Below are 18688 nucleotides of genomic sequence, written 5' to 3'. Positions count from 1 at the left end.
TTGGAAAAATAATTGGGCACATCAAATAAAATATTGATGCAACCGACATAGAACTCCGAAACAATAATGCACCCTTCTCTTACTCCAAAACAATAATGCACCCTTTTCTAGCTGATGTGTCAATGCTTTCTTTGAAGTAGAACTTAAAGAATTAAGTAATTATTCATTATTAAATTGGGATTTTATATAAATTAATTGATTATTTATTAATGTTAATTTCATTTTATAATTTTATAGTAATTTTTAATAGATTTTTGTTAAAGATAATTATTTGAGCTATTATTGTATCAAGATTTTTGTTGTGTCTTTTATTATTATATTTTAATCCACTTTAAACATGCTCAAAATATGTTTTCATCTTCATTTGTGGAGATTATCTACTTGCATATTCAAAAAGTTTTGATGTAGTTTTTGCCTTGAAAAATGATTATTGTGATTGTAATGGTGAGAAATTATTCTATAAATAGTGTTAAGTGTTATTTAGAATAAATGAGAAATTCTTTTTGAATATATAAGACTAATCTTTGAGAGAATAGATATATATTCCCTAATTATCACATAAACAAGGGGTTAATCTTGCATTTAGTGCTTTATCTCTGTAGAGTTTCGCTAAACAAAGGGAATACCTCCTCCTGCGTGACTTCGATTGTCCCTCCCTCTTACAGGATTGCAAAGCATTAAGAATTGAATCTTCTTTATTTTAAAGATGTAGTCTTGTCGAATATACCAAAAACATAGTAGGATTCTTTCATTATTTACAAAATCAAGCACATGTGCAAGGGAAGTATTCATCTATGGATGGTTAACAAGTTCATTAATAACTACAAGCAAACACTTCAAACTATGTATTTAATGATCTCTAGTCATCATCTAAAGAGTTCAAGAATCAAATCAATTCCAACCTAAGTTCTAAGTATATGGTAAACCTCTACTCTAGAGGTTCTATTATTGTAAAATTTCACAACTATGGAAGTTGTGGCAAGGTCTCAAAGGAGGGACTTTCTTTTTGGGGCAAAACTAACCTTTTTTCAAAAGATAGTTTCTATAATTGAATCCATCTTCAATATCCATTTCTTCAACCCCACTCTGCCGGATTTGAATATTGAATCCCCCCTACTTATTTTGGGATGAGATGATCTTTCAAAAGCCAACATAAATATATTGGGGACTTACAACAATATACAAACTAAGCAAGGAAGGGTATACACACATGTGTTAGAATTTGAATTGAAGTTGACTTGAGCAAAGGTATAACAATGCATATTTAATTAAATATTGGTGATTTTAACAACCACATCCATTAGATTAAAATAATGATACTTTATGTGTATCTATATGCAAAGACAAAATACTTGAAGGGCACCTTCCCAACAACAAAGGTCATTATAAGAAAAATGGAAAAATAACAAGTTGATGGGTGGTATGATTGAATGAAGAATCAAAGGGAAAGAAAGAAGAGACATCCAAGTTTAGTCCTAATAAAAGATTTTATGGCCCCTTCCAAGGAGTGCGTTATTAAGAGGGACACAAACATGATCATGGAGTCTGTGCTAAAGTCTTATGGGAGAAATAGGAAGCATGTGAATGAGATATTATGGATTTCAAAAGAGAAATCATGTTATTCAATCCAATAGAAGCAAGGGGATTGGTGCTACTTGAGACTCCATAAGCTCTAAATCAATTGGTGAAAGCAAGAAGTCTAAAAGATAAATGCAAAGAAAGGAATATCCATCTATGTACAAATCTACAATAAATAAATTCAAAATTATACAGTGTTTCCATATAGACAATGTTAGGTCCCTATAACACTAGTGATTCCCCCATTACTAGTGTCATTGTGGCCCTTACTGTTATTGTTGTGCCCTTATTGTCCCCATATTGTTATTATTGTGCCCCATAGAAGCCCACTATTGTTATTTTTGTGCCCTTATATTATTATTGTTATGTTGACTTTGATTATATTGTGACCCCTTAGACTCCTATATATAGAAATGAGGCTTTGTCATTTGTATCATCCAATAATTGTTCTTTTGTGTAATGTAAAGGAGGTTTCCCCCTCGAAGAGGCTGATTTCTAAGTTGTTGATCTATCTTTTCTATCTTTTTGTGAGTTGGTTTCATAACATAAAACCTAGATTCAAACCCTAAAAAGTGTAGGGTCTTTGTGAGTGTTTGTGAGGGAATGTGTTTGACATCACATAATTGGATTCCCTTCATCATCAAAGAGACATGTGTCCCAAAAGTCAATTTGGTTTAAGTAGATGTTAATATGATACATTGTATATTTTCTGAGGGTAGTAGCACAATTGGAAAAAAGCATGTTGGCAAAGCCCTTGTGTATCCAAGTGATCGAAAGTTCAATCCCCCAGACATATCTCACCAATTGAACTTAAAAAAAATATGATACATTGTATAGTGCAAAGCCATTAAGTTAAGTAATGACCTTGGCTAACCCAAATATTTAATTAGAATTTAAGCTCAAACACAACATTAGAAATGAAACCTTCACTCTAGATCTAAGGATATAGGGGTCAACATTGGATATTGGATACAAGACAAGGTGATCAAATGTATCTCTTGGACTAGCATTTTTTACAAAGGAATACAAATTTTAATGCTTATATTAACATGTATGTATAATATAATAATGAAATAGTCACTCTTTAGTTCATGGATAAAAGTGTTGGTGTGGAAGGAAATCTCGAGGGATGTGTCACTATAGTCATAAAAATTGCATTTATTGTGGCACATGGAGAACTTATTAATTGGGTGTAGCTTTAAAAATGGATAGGAGTGTTATCCTCCCCACCTAACTGCAATTCCTACAAATGACATATGTAGTGATTAATGAGTATATTGTTGTAATAATTTTGAACCCTGTGTTAAGAAATCCCTATGCAATCCAATTTAACTTAGGTACCATCCTCAAAATGAGGAGAAGTCATTTGTGGGTTTCCTTAGAATGTGTATTTCAAGGAAGAATGTGTACTTTGTCGATATGTTGAAAGGTTTTACAGTCTTTGTGTTTTAGTGTACCATGTCATGTTTGGCATTGAGCGTTGGGTGTGTTGGAAGCCAACTCTTGGTAAACTCAAATACACTTGTCCTAAGGAGGGCGTTGGGGTTTTAAGGTTCTCTGGTTGTAAAAGCTTTCAAAGTCAATGTTTTTCATCCTCTTCTTGCATATTGCAGCCTCAAGGCCATTCGATGAGTTGGTGGTCATGCTTAAGGTTTTCATCCTATTCTTGCATTGTGCTTAAGGTTGATTGGTACCTTGTTCCATGAATTATGATCAACTTTGGGTCCTCTTTCAGTAGACACCTCCTAGCCACAGTATTAAAGGCAACATATTGGTTTCCTTTACTAATTTTAGCTTGTAATAAATTTAGATGTAATGGTTGTCACACGCGTTCATATACAACTACCTCATAACAAAGCTAACACAAGCACTTCTACCCATGCCTACATCACATCACAGAGGAGGAATCAATCAATATTATTCAATATCCCGCATTCGAGTATCCCTCCTTTGAGGATTCAATCCAACATTTATGGAGATCAGGTCATCCATTTACAATAACTAGCTTTGCCATATAGCATGTTCATATTCCTATTGTCATGGCCGAAAGTACCACCGACATATATCTTATACAATACGAATAAATAATTAGAACGCCTCAATGGATGCAATTCATCCTATAATGCATAATGCATATATTAGATAACCCGAACCATAGGCTCTACCCTTTCAAAACAAAATCATTTATCATACATAATCAATAATCCGTCTGCCACAGTTGCATGACACGTTAACATGTGTATCTTAGGGATTATGCACAATTAATCAGAAGCGCAGCATTGGATGCATAGCACAAATAACTTGTACCATAGTTTATACAGTCGAGCCTTAACCACAGTTAACAAATTTGCATAGCGGCTCAAGCACGACTATTCACTATCTTAAAAAAAGACATGCTAACACCAATTCTACATAAGATCCACATACTGTGACTGTAATTAGAATTTCATTTATGTGCATCCATAAAATCATCTCATTAACGCCACATGCAGTGCATTTAAAACTCAAGCAAATTCTCTCATATGCTAAGGAATTTATAACATAGAGGGTAAGAAACCAACATACAGAACAATCCACGCAAGTGAGTCAAACTAGATCAAAAGAGAGAATGACACTTGGAAAACAGAGCACCGCTACCCAACCTAGAAATGACTCTTCAGTTCACCACCGAGTCGAGGTTCTTTCCATGGATCAACCGCCTCCAATTGATCTATGCAATGGGTATTTAATACCTTCTTTCATGATATGGTTTCCATTAGCGGTGTCTCAATTTTATGGATCTTTTTATCCATTTGCGTAGGCTTATCTCATAAAAGCTCACCTTTCTCTCCCATGAGGATTTTCCTCATAGAAGATTGCCTTTCTCTCCCGCACAACTTTTATGTTTTTCTCAATGGATATTTATCTCCAATCCATCCAACTTATCTAGAATTAAATCGAGAAGCTTTACCATGAAAGAATTATCCTTTCCCATTCACCAATGTGATTTGGCAAGAATCTCATCTCTTGGTGTCTCGCTTTTCCAAGTGATTAATTTATTAATAATGTATTTACTTTTTATATTACACATCATACCTAGCTTTTCTCAGCTTAGGTTTGCAAAGTTTGACACACAAGGGAGGGGTGTTACATTTTGGATCCCTCTCTTTCCTTAAGATCCCTCCAACTGCAGCTAGAGTTCTTAGATGATTGTAAGGAGGAAGCCCCTATTGGAAAGGGACAGACAGTTTGAAGGTGTCTATCTTGTTGGTAATTCCTATATCGAAAAGTTGTATTTTCATAGTCCAGGGGTTGGGAATACACAATTCCCATCCACTTGAGCTCAATTTTATCTTGCAAAACTTCATTGGGATCTACCTAAACACATATGCAAACATAGGTGAAAATGCCTTTCAAAAGTCTTTCCCTGTCTACTTTGACGAATCTTCCAATAAAATTGCCCACCTTTTCTAAGAGATCTAGATGGGTAAAGTGAATGGGAAAACTGGGAATCTTACCCATACTAGAGTAGTCATCGGCAACATAGTGAGAGGATTGAAGTTGGGAAACCATGGCTTCACTAGAAGACCAACTCATTCCCAAAACCATGGACCTTGGTCAAGGATTTTTTTCTTATCCTCAAGACATTTGAAGATCACCACAAAAAAACATGGGTCTACATCCACCCAAACCGGCATTCATCCAATCCTATCATAATCGAACAGAAAAACGCTACTTTTTCAATAGAAAATGGGGAATAAAAGTATCACCCAAGGATAATGACCATCGCATCAAGCGCTCAATCATAAGGGAGGAGCAATAATTTGACAATCACACGTCCTTGATTTCTGTTGATTTAACTCTGAACACTCACGTAATATTCTCTTTCTTGGCAAACTAAACACCACCGCATGGAATGGACGAGGATTGAGTCGAACCCTGGATGAAGCCCACTTCATTCTCATCTAAACACAAAACTATATATACGTCAAAGATATTACAATAGATTCTGACTGTCAACACCTCGAGGTTCTGTTTATATGTGGCTACCTTTTATGGTTACTATTGAATGTGTGATTGGCAATAGTAATGGCAACTTAGGGCTACCAAATTTCCTTCGATTCCCTCACTACATCATAACGCAAATAGTTGTTCAATGCCTTGGTTGTCTTTCAAAACTGGTAGGCAGCGTCTTCTTTGATATTTCTCGATGGTTTTAATTCCACTACAATCACAACTTTCATTTACATAAACTTCGTGTTTTCGCACGAGCGATGATTGTTCCAAGGTGAAATGTCACTTGGATGGTTTCAATGTTGTTGACCCATCATAACAAACTAACGGATATGCCCATTACAATTTTATACCACCCATTATCAATATCAATTATGCATGGGAACCAATTAAAGCAACTTTTCACATCAATTTTATATGAGCATGAGAACATGTGTTAACAAGCAGCCCATAAAGCCTCATTTTGAATGCCATAGTCACTTAGAAGGAATTCCTCTTGTAGTAGCATCCTCCCTACTAAACTTTGCTAGTGCTAACATTAGAACCACCATTACAACAAGATATCTTTCTAGTGTTGACAACACCATTATAGTAAGATACCTCAAGAGAGACATAAAATTTAAAAAGTATGATAGTAATACGTATCCAGAAGATGGTATTGAAACTAGTAATTGTTCACGAATCCATAAGATTGTAAGGTCATTCTCATTATCATAATCATTGTCATCATCATCACCATCATCCTTGTCATTGTTATTGCCATCATTACATTATCATCATAATCACCATTCATGCCATCATCATCATCATTATGGACATTGTTTGCAATTGTTCATAATTGTAGATGTTGTAAGAAATATCATCAACCCAAAAAATGTGATCAGTGCTAGAAAAGGGTTGTTTAGGACACATTGATATACGTAAGAGAAATAACAACTCTATTTTTGACAGATGATCGATCATGATCATCATCACCACCATTATCATCATCATTGTCATTTTTATCATCCCCATCATCATCATTAATGTAATTTCTATCGACATTGTTGTAATCATGCATCATCATTATTCATGCCATTATTGTTTTTGATGATGACCTAGATGAAAATGATGATCATGACACCAAAGATAATGCTTATGATTATGACAATGACAACATCTAAAATTGGGAAGATTCACCAATGTCATTAGCATCCTCATCATCATAATCATTGCCATCATCATCATTGTCATTGTAACCACTATCGTCTTTATCATCATAATCACAATTCATGTCATTGCCATCATCTTCATTTTCATCATTGTCAATATTATTGACATTATCATCAATTGTTCATAATTGTCAATGCCAAAAGGAATATCATCAATGCAGAAAATATGATGAGTGTTGGAAAAGGGATGCAAAAGCGAACATAGAAATGGGGGCAACAATAGAAGTAAAATTGGATGAAAAGTGGATACAACATAAGTAGATGCACAACAACATGAAAAACCTGACACAAAAGTGGATGCAAAAGTAGATGCAGTTGTCAATGCAAACTTGGCTGCAAACATGAAGGCAAAAGTGGAAGCAAACATGGGTCCAATGGTAGGTGTAAAACTTGGCAAAAATTGTGGTGAAACAAATGTGGATGCAACAACGGAAACAAAAGTATATGCAAAAATGGATGAAACAAAAGTGGATGCAATAGGGGATGCAAACGTGGAAGCAAATGTGGTTGCAATGGTAGGCGCAAGATATGGTGCAACAAAAGTGGTTGTAACAATAGACAAAAAAATATGCAAAATAAGATGCAAAAATGGATGTAAAAGTTGAAGCAAACATTGATGCAACAGGAAAAACAAAATTGGATGCAAAAAATGGATATAATGTAAGTAGATGCAAAAGTAGATACAAAACGAGATGCAAAACCCAAAGCATAAACCTGACATAAAAGTGGATGCAAAAATAGATGCAATATTTGATGCAAAAGAGGATGTGAACATGGATGCAAAATTGGAAGCAAACGTGGATACAACAGTGAGTGCAAAACATGGTGCAAATTGTGGCATAACAAAAGTGGATGTAATGATAGATGCAAAAAAAGAATCAAAGTATGATGCAAATGAAGATGTAAAAAGGGATGCAAAAAGTGAAACTTAAAATGGGTGCAAAAGTGGATGCAAAATTGTGTGCAAAAGTGGATGCAATAGAAGTTGATGCAAAAGTAGATGCAAAATGAGACACAAAACCCGATGCAAATCCCGGTCCAAAATTGGATACAAAAAGGGATGCAAAAATAAATGTAGTAGTTGATGAAAACCTAGACGCAAATGAGGATGCAAACGTGGATGCAAAATTATAATCAAAAGTGGGTGCAAAAGGAGGTGCCAAACTAGGCGCTAATTGTGGCACAAAAATATTAGATGCAATAGCGGGCACAATAATAGATGCAAAAGAGGATGTAAATATGGATGCCAAACAAGAGGGAAAAGTGGATGCAACAAAAGTAGATGCAAAATTTTATGCAAAACTAGACACAAAACAAGATGTAAAACTTGGCGCAAAAGGGATGCACAAATGGATGAAAAAATGGATGCAAAAAATGATTTAAAAAAGGATGCAAAAAAGGATGCAAAAGTCGATGCAAAAGTTGATGCAAGTGTAGGTGCAAAAAGTGGATGCAAATGAGGATGCAAAAGTATGTCAAACAAAATTAGGTGCCAAACTTGATGCAAAACCTGGAACAAAACCTGGTGTAAAGGATGACACAAAACTTGGCATAAAATTTGGTGCAAAACGTGGTGCAAAACCTATTGCAATACCTGGTGCTAAACTTCGTGTAAGATTTGGTGCAAAACTTGATGCAAAATTTGTGTCAAGTTTTGCACCATATTTGATAAATGGATGCAAATAGCACCAAAAATGGGCTCTAGATGCAAAAAAAGAAGTAAAAAGGGACGCTAATCGCTGGTTTTGTTGTAGTGACTAGACTTAAGACTTAGGTTCAGATGACATAGTTTTTGGTTTTTTAGGAAAATTTTGTCTTATTTAATTGTTAAAAGACTCTAAATTAAAAATTTAAAAGGGTCTCCATTATTGGGTAAGTTAACTTATCTAAGCGTAATGGGGGGATTTTGAGTGACACAACATGACTACATCAAAAAGTATTCTAAAAAAACGATCCTCCTCTCCCCATGTTTAGCAGAATATTGATATAACACCTCGCTTAAATAAAACATTATATCCTCCCTTAATATTACTCCACTCCCCCCTTCTTTATCCTTCCCTCCCTCTCACCCCTCCCTAGATGAAATCTCTCCCAACTCTTGGTATCCCCACCCCCTGCCCTATTTTCATCAAAATAACTCTTGATGTTGCCTCTAAGGGAAATCCTAGGCCATAAAATTTTCGTGGAGTCTTCTAAAATAACTCAATAATTATTCTTCAAATAATCATAGGATCCTTGGGTATCAACTCTAATAATTTAGAATAATTATATGCTTTGGAGTATGGTCTGAGAGATGACATTAGAATTAACTTCACAAGTCATATGATCAAAGGTAATTCTCCACTAACTAATTTGATGCTTAAAACTATCCTCAATCGATCCCCATCCTCTATGATAGTTGAAATATGGTTCATACTCTATGGCCTGGAGAAACTAACTCAACTCTTAATTGTAGAATATGTGGCCCTTCCCTCCAATGTCATATGCTTAGGCAATAATATTACAAAAAACCTTGAAAATGTGGGATTCGATTAACGAGGGTCCCATGTAGATATTTAATTGTTTGATCATATCCCCTCATCCCTTAAGGACCTATATTATCAAATAACCTAGGAGGATCTTTCTACTACCACATGTAGGGTGAGAATCAAGACAAGTAATGCGCTTTTCAATCCAAATGAAAAAACCACCTCTTTTTTACCTTTTAAGCATGGAAAATTTGGTAACATTACAAAGAACAAGTGATATGGTGACTATTAATGCAAGCAGACTCAGCCACTTGAACTTCCATCCACTCCTCACTATGATCTAGTCTGCAATGATAACTCAATGTGGTTTCATTGTGCACCATATGTAATTATGTCTGGTATATTTCACCATCTCCTAGCATGTGAAAATGGTAATGGAAGTAATATTTGTCCTCCTCCTATAGTGGATAATGCAAAGGGTATGGATTAGAACACTATTTTGGACAAGTTGTTATGTGTTCTATTATTTCTCTACTTTTGGGTCTCACATTTTTCTTTGTGAACCATATTTTTTTTGTTCCCCCTTGCCCTTGTGTTGTAGTGGCTACAACCAACCTCCAAAATTTTGCATTAGCTTTGTTTTGGAGCCTCCCTACCGACCATCCTAAGTAGGATGTCTTGCACCGTGAAGAACATCATCTTCAACTGTTTCATAGAGTCTTGTCAGCTTGCATGTAAGTTTGTTTCACCCCGTTCACTGGCTACTTTCGGACTTAGTGTCAGTTGCTAGTTGAGAAACTCCCTCTGGGAATTGCACAAATCTGGAGGGGAACCAACCTTCCCTCCATAAATTATGCAAACCCACTGGACACCCAGCTGGGCTCCAGAATTATGAAATCCTTCCTAATAGTATTCCTCTCAAAAATGGCAGAATTCATCCTAGGACAGTTGTTGAGCCCAGAAATTGCGTAATCTTAGGAGACAGTGACCTGTTCTTCCTATAAATTGCACAATCCCTTTGGAATAGCCAGCTTAGTAGCTAGTAGAAATTGCGGAAATCTAGCCAGGAAGCCTGCTGGGCTAAAAAATTGCGCAATACAGTCAGACAAGCTTTCTTAAGAAAATTGCAAGGTCTAACCTAGGACAGCTTCTCATCTCGGAAATTGCGAGATACAGTCAGATAGGATTCCTTGAGAAAATTGTGAGGTCTAATAGAGGACAGCTGCTCAACCTAAAACTTGTGCAATCCTGGGAGACAGTCACCTATTCCTCTTAGAAATTTCACAATCCCTATAGGACAACAATCTCTTCTCAGCCCAAAAATTGTGCATATCTTCATCCCAGGCTCGCAGACCGATGCATGTGCCTTCAGGTTGACCGGTTCCCTCTAGACTGAGCAAAACTAATTTTCATGCATGGACTGCTTCTCCCAAGGTAGCATGCAAAGGCATCCCTTGATTCATGGATCTATTTTTTTCAGCTAGAGGTTACATGCAAATATCATTTTAGAAACCTCCCGCCAAGTGTCTCTTTTTCGTAGATTTGTGCCATGCACGTCATAACCTCAATCTTAGAAAAACTCATCAACCGGACGTTCCAGAGCTCATTCCTGACATCGACCTTGCAACTCTGACATCCCACATTACATCTAGTATTCACCACCACATTCTTCTTATTTGTTTCGTGGTAAGCTCACTTTTCATGTCTTGCTCAATGTTTCAATTGCTTTTTGTGTTTCTCTTTGTGTGAGTGATGTATGCTTGATTTCAATGAGCGCTTGTTGTTGTTTTGATGTATGTCTGCTTGTAGAAGCATTGTTTCAGTTTTCATTCGCATCCCACTGTTGTCGCATGCATGACACTATTTTTCACATATGATCATCGTTGCGGCAACTTGCTTCACACACATGCATGCTCTCCCATTTTCTGAATCCCAGACTTGATGTTTGCATGTATGATCATTCACTCTTGTTTGCACTCATCTCATCATGCATTCAAGCTTCTCATGTTATTAGTTGTTCGTCGGCCTGTCTAGCTTGTGCCTTGGCCAGGACTGTGCCTTGCCTGGATAGCATTATGCATTTCTAGAAGCGAAGCCTCTGCATTCCCTCTAGAAATCATGCAAGTGTGGCCCATCACTGATCTCCAAGCTTGCATTGTGCAAATCTTAGAGCTGGTGTCGTGCTAGCCCCAGAAACTGTGCAATGAAGTTTGCTGGTTTCATGTCACTATTTCCCAGGCTCGACTGTGTATTTCATAGTCCCAGCAGTCAGTCAGCCTCATGACAGCCCCGACTATGCTTTGCGCGGTTTTGGTAGTCAGTCTCCCGACCTCCTGGTGGAAATTGCACAACCTTCACAATCAATCACAAAGGTATGTTGCAAGTCAGTACTCAAGTTTATTTTGGTTTGCGACTGACAGATTGCTTTGCATGAGTGTTTCTATCTCTCCAGGCATCACAGGTGTTTGTCTAGCTCTCAGCAACATAAGCACAATGGCCTTTAGGAGAGCAGAGTCAACGGAAACGATTGAGAGAACAACGGGGGTTGCAGCAAAGAAAGTGTTTATGATATTGCCTACCTATGAATACATCAAGTTGTTCATAGAAAAGGACATCAAGATAAGATGGAAGCAACATCACAACAAGTAACACCATCAGCAGCAGCAAAAGACAACACACCCGCATGCAGCGAGTGCAAGAGGAAGGTTGTTGACATTATAGAGGCAAAGCAAAGCTGCAAGTTCAAAGTAGGTCCACTCATGACCTAGGCACCTTGAAAGATGGGTCCAAATTCCCTTCACGAGGCCGACTTTTTGTCTTGTAGGCTGACTTGATCTTGGAGGGTCTTTTGACACAATTTTGCCTCAAATAAATTCTTTTGACTTGTTACAAGATGCCCAATGACGTCTTTTACATATGACAGTGATTCTAATGAATCCTTGACACTATGATAAGCCCTAGAAGCACACAATTGGTGCTTGACCTACAAATAAATTGACCTTGAGCATGAAAACCATGGTATAAAAAAAAAATATATATATATATTTTCTCTTTACATCACATACGTAAAATCAATAATACATAAAATAATATGCAGACAAAACTTAGTTACAAATTTCAACACAATGTTCTTAGCTAATTAGTTACAAGCATGGGAAATTATAAACCTTGAGTTGTTGTATGTAGATAGAATCTCATAAATAAGAAATAGAAATCTTATAGTCTTAATTTTAGCACTACTTATAATCATTTCTAATAACACTTCTTCTAGTAAATCAAACTTTTGAATATTTCCTAATTTTAATTTTGTATATATGTTTTGTTTATAACATTGGATTTAATTTATGAATAAAATTGTATATTTTATATGTATTTGTAATGCTAAGTGAATAACTCCATTGCAATGAAATTATGTTATTGTGAAACCATATTTAATGCAATGAGGTGACTCTTGGTTTCAGATTCCAAGAGCTTTATTATTCTTAGTATTCATCTATTTCTCCTAATATTTACAAGGACAAAAATCATGAAGGATTAGTTTTTCAACCTTTCTCGCTTAATCTAAATGGTTTTTTATGAGTTGAAGCATCATTCTTAACTTTGAAAACTTTTCTCCCCTAATCACTTTTCTGAAGATGTTTGTAATTTCGTCATTTTTGGAACAATCAAATCAATAGTATTGGTATCTACATGATATCAAATCAAATGATACTTTGTGTTGATGTGCTTAGTTTGATCATTTTTCTTGCAAATACTCAAGTATTTTCTTGAGCCACATTATCTCGTTTGTTGCTTCAACAACTACCACATATTCGATATTTGTTGTGGAATTTACTAGAATTGATTGTTCACATGACCTACAGGGCACAAGTGCTAATAAAAGACTCATGAGATAGATCAAAGCCAACACTCTATTTTCTTTGTCCCCATAAAATTATGAATTAGAATATTCAATCAAACTAAAGTTATCCACCTTAGGATACTTGAGTCCAAAATATAGTGTTTCCTTCAAGTGTTTTAGAACTCTACTTGTAGTCCTTCGCAGGGCTTTGACACCTAGAAATAATTCCAATAAAATTGAAATATCTAGTCTAGTAGTGGCAAGGTATATAAAACTTCACACAAGTTATATAAACTTAAGTTCATTTGCTTCTTTTGATGTGAGATTCAAAATCTATTATGTCATAATGGAAAAAAGATTTCATGTAGGTATGCCAAATTTGTTCAACAATTCTCTAATTTACTTTTGGTGTATGAATATTGTTACAGGTCTATTTGGGCACATCACTCCCAACATTCAGATTAGTACTATTAGGGCTCATCAAACCCTAATTCAGTTGCTACATGACCTAGACAAATCATCACATTGAATGCCCTCATTCTTGAGAGTTTCCTAGCCTGAAGACATCCTGAAATGACTCCTTGAGGGGCCAGTGTAGCCTTGGTCAGGGGTAAATGCATTGTAGAGCACCTAGGCCCATTCAATCCTAATCTACAGAGTACCTACACCCATTCAAGCCTTCTCCATAGAGCACCTAGGCCCACTTTGACCTCCGTTGAGCGAGATTGAGCGAAATCTTCGTAGGGTTCTGGGAATATTCCTACATTCTAGATCATTCTAGAAGATGCCCACCTCTTATCCTCTCCTATGAGCTCGAAATTGGATAGGGAATGAATCAAATAACCTCTTATCCTCTCATCCCTTCCTCCATGGATACTAACTCCCAAATTGGAAAGCCATTAAATGCCCAATTTATGAAGAAACCACCTCCATTTCCCTATAAATTGAGCACTCATCATAGTGATCAGGGGGCTAGACTTTGAAGAATTGTAAGGAGATACTGTTGGTTTGAGGTTTGAGATCATAACCAAGTATTATCATGCTGCTGGATTGTTGTGATTTTGATGTGATGAAAGATGGAACTCAAGCTGGATGAGTGACATGGGATCAAACTTCTTTGGTTGTAACTCTTCCTTCTACTTAATAAAGTTGTTTACACCTTTTCCCATATTCTTGTCTTTATGTATGATGATTATATGTGTAAATTATTTCGATTCCATTTGATTATAGTAGATATATCTCTTGTTTTGATTGGTTTTTGTCCTCTGTTTATGATTGCAGGTACTGATCGAGCGGATTTAGTTCAAGAAGGAGTGATAGGAGCTATTCAAAGGAGACAAAGGGAAGAGAAATATAACAAGTAGGTCCCTTGTCTTATTTATCTTCTATAGGAAAAGGTTAGACTCTTTAATTTTATTGTTCTAAGTGTAGCTACCCATTTAGTGAAGATGTGTTGATCCGTAGATGCAAAATTCAACATAACAAATTGGTGACTCCGCAGGTGAATGATCATCGTTCCAGGTAGTTTATCTTCATACCAGTACACCCTAGTAAACTTTAATTGGTTTCATTGATCTTATTTCAGTCTTTGTGAACTGTTTTTGGTCAAAATATTGAGGCTATATGTCTTTTAATTGGCCTCTATGGCACTAGTGCAGGCTTCGTCAGGGGACAGCGCTTTGTAGAGCACCCTTGGCTTACAGGCAGTGCTCTACATTGTAGCTACTCCCACTATGGCCTGTGTTAATCCTCCTTAAGCTTAAAAATCCATCTTTGGCTTGGATTTTTCCAATTTTGCTTCTAAAGTTGTTTGTTTAAATATCAATGTTTCTATGGTTCTGAAATCAACTTGTATCTCTTCTCCTAGCCCTACTTTGACCTTGATTTTTTAGTGTTTCTTAAGTGATTTCTTTAACATTGTCAAAGTCAGCTTATAGTCGATTAATATTTGTTGAAAAGGAAGTGTCGTAAAGTCTTCATTTATTTCGAAAAGGAACTGTCGTAAAGTCTTTGTTTCTTGCAAAGAGATTGATTGATTGTATGTGCATTAGTTTCTTTTTGTTCATCTCAACATTAAGGGAATTGAAAAGAAAAAATTGCATTATGCAATTAGAGTTTTTGTGTGTGCTCATAAGATTAGTTTAGGGAAATTGCATTAGATGTGCTCTTTTCTCTTTTTCAAAGATCTAATCTCTTTATTCCTTACTAGCTATGATCTTCATTGTTAATTGAATGAAAGAATGTTTCTCATGTTAGTTTCATTCAAGGAATCGCACACATACATCACGTGGTGAACCTTGTGTTATCACTCAGATTTTCCTTAGATGTTATCAAAAGAAGGAAAGGATCCAAGGTAACCACAAAACAATCATTTAAGTATAGATTCTAGACAATCTACACTCAGAGAGGGCTCTCGCTTTATGATTTAGCTTTGTTTGAAAAGATTTTAGGCTAGCTATTAATTTTCAGTGAGGTTTTTTTGTTTGAGAGTGGTGGAGTTATGAAACAAATAGGAAAACTAGGCTTTTAGGCCATTGGGCTATGGAGTCAATCAAGGATAATTCACTGGATCAAGTCAAATTGCTGAGGTATGAGTTCAACAGGTAGGATAATAGAATAAAAACAAACTTTGGGGCTTGAATGGGTGATATTTCTGCTCAAAAATAGAGGGAAATTAAGAATCCTCAAGTCAGGATTAGAAAGAAGAAAGGAAGATAGGTCAACTAGCAGAGGGCAATTAAGAATCCTATACCAGGGACTTATGAGAAAAGATATGGGGATAGAGAAGCAATTAAGAATTCCTTTATTGAAATAGCTTAGATGAAAACATAAAAATGGTAAACTGTTGATAGCAAAGAGAAATAAAGCTAATTATTATACACTTTGACAATTGTACCATTTAGATTTAGGATGCACGAAACATTGAAACATATAGAAAACACATAAAATCACAAGGATAGAATACTTATTTGTGATCACACTGCATGAGAATCTCATGAAATGTCCTCAGCTTTCATTCCTTTTCCAGCAAAAATTCAAGTTTGATAACAAAAGATTTATCAGCTTGATAGCATAGAGTTACAGAGATGTTATAGAATCCACCCACAATACTTCGAATGGAGAAGTATTTATACAAAAATTACATCAAAATATCTCATAACTATATGAGACTTATTCTAGGCAATAAAAAATGTCTTTTACAAAAATATAGAGACAGATGGAAAATTGATTATTGCTGTCCCTTTATTCATGCATGAGGTGGAGGTTGAAACTCGAATTTGCCTCTTGTTGTTGCCTCAATAATTGTGTGTTGGATCTTCTTTTACTTTCATATGATGACACTTTTTACCTATATTCTGATACTCTTTACCAGTGTTCTGATAATCTTTACTTGTATTACCTAACATTACTGTAGCAAATATTTTTTACTTTACAAAATTCCTACAACAATTCATAATATCTGCATTATATCAGTCCACCATTCATCATTTGGTATTCTCATTCTTATCAATTTCCTGTACACTTCGTCACCTTCAGTGTACTTTGTAAAGTTGGGCTGGACTTTGAACAAATGTTTCACTTCATGTTCAATATGAAAAAGGTTTTCCAAACCATCATCCAACACTTTTCCTGTAGGTAGTGCTTTCACTATGGATGGGCTGGCTTGACTTTTAGCTTGTTTGTGCCATTTCTCAACATAGTCTCCATGAGTCATCAATTTATCATTTATAACCATTGGACTTGGTAGGCCTTTTTCTCTTAGAATGCCATATTTTAACATAAAGTCATCTATGTCCTCCTGAATACTTTGGCATTTCCTTTCCAAGTTAAGCATTAAGTTCTTTTTGGTAAGAACTTTCTTAATTTCCAGAATAGTACCAGTCCTATCCTCAATATCCCATTGTTCCAGTTGTTGCTTGCTTTTGTTGTTCAAAAAATTGATTAATTGGGTTGCCTCTTCAGGCTTTTCTCCCAATTCTTCCTTGGTCTTCTTTATGGCTTCTGTAGCTAGTTTCACTAACTCAGTCTGTTCAAAAATGATTTGAATAAATGACCAAATATCATTGATAGAATCAATGATATTGGTCCATAAAATTTCTCTGATATCTCTCAAAGGCTTTTCCATTGTTAAATCATTCTCTAATGTTCTAATTCTTTCTGTCATCCTCCTGTTCTTTTTCTCTTCTTCAGTGTAATTGATTTGTGACAGTTCATACTTACTTTCCAAGCTGCTAACCATTTCTTTCAGTTTCATTATTTCACTTGCTTGGATTTCCATTTCTTCCATGGACTTTATTAAGTCCTCTATCTGTTTTGCTAAATCTGATGCTACTTCTGATGTACCTGCTGGTGTTGTCACTGGCTGAGCTGTTGCTAGAGGAATGTTTGGTGCCAAAGCTGATGCAATAGTAGATGGCACTACTGTAGAAATTATTGTTGTTACAGTCGGAGGCATGGTGATTGACTCACCCTATTTGGACTATAAAACCTTTTCTAGTTCCTACTCCGTTTCCTTCAAATGTTCATTCAAATTAAGTACCAAGTCCATAAGTTATTCCTCGCTCTGTTTTTCAATTACTTCTGTTGTTTGTGGATGTACTAGTGGAGGAATTTTGAGCTGTTTCTTAAGTGCAACAATGTCATCATTCTTTTTCTTTGTCAGTTTTTCTACTACCTTAACGTCTTTGGGATCATGTCCCAAATCAATCACCAAGTCTTCCAATGATTTGATCATGGTATCCTTATCTTGAGAAGAGGCTCTTTCCAATTGTAGCTATGATGTAGTATTAATTATAGAACTCTCGAACGGATGTGCAGTGATGGCTTTACTGGTCAATGTTGAATAGACCATCTCACCCGTTTGCTTATGGAGCTCAATATAATCAATTGGGTGGATGTCTTTGGCAAGAACTTCAATTTTTTTTTTGAAATAATCAGCCATGGACTTTGGCTATTGTACCATTGGTTTCAAAAATTCATTTGCATTTTTCCCTCTTTGATGTCAAAAGCTGACATCAATTTGGTCTGATTTGTAGGTGCCATTTTTAGATAATGGGCATAGGTCTGAGCTTTGAGCTTCTCATTCCTAGCCTTAATTTCTTTGTATTTTTCCTTTAAATCCTGGCTCTGTTTTGAAGCTATCCTCATTGATGACACTTCTACACTTTGTTGCCTGCTCAGTGCTTGTGTTTGGGAGGTAGATGGTGTTTCCCCTACTAATGTTGTCTGCACAATGTCACTTCTGGTTTCTTCATATTCCTCTTCAGATAGAGGATTCAATCTCTGCCTTTTTACATACACTTGGTCCAATGGTACTGTAGAGGGGCTGGCCTCATTTCTGCTTCTTTTTTGAATTCTTTCCTCATTAAGAGGAGTCTGCAATACTGGAGGATTGCCCATGTTTGTATCAGTTTGGGTCAACTCCTCAGAAATACTTTGGGAACCTAAATCTTTTTGCTGTACTGAAGTCTCTGGTTGAACTGAAGTCTCTGCACTGTGCTCCTGTGTCGGCCTTTGTGAAGAATCTTCAGGCACCTATTCAAAGGAATCCAGATCAAGTCTCTTTTCCAAATATTTCATAACATTTTCTACTTCAA

This window comes from Pinus tabuliformis, chromosome J, assembly GCF_031772625.1.
Source record: "Pinus tabuliformis cultivar Carrire ecotype Pingquan chromosome J, CPIR1, whole genome shotgun sequence".
NCBI lineage: Eukaryota > Viridiplantae > Streptophyta > Pinopsida > Pinales > Pinaceae > Pinus > Pinus tabuliformis.
This window is presented reverse-complemented; position numbering follows the sequence as displayed.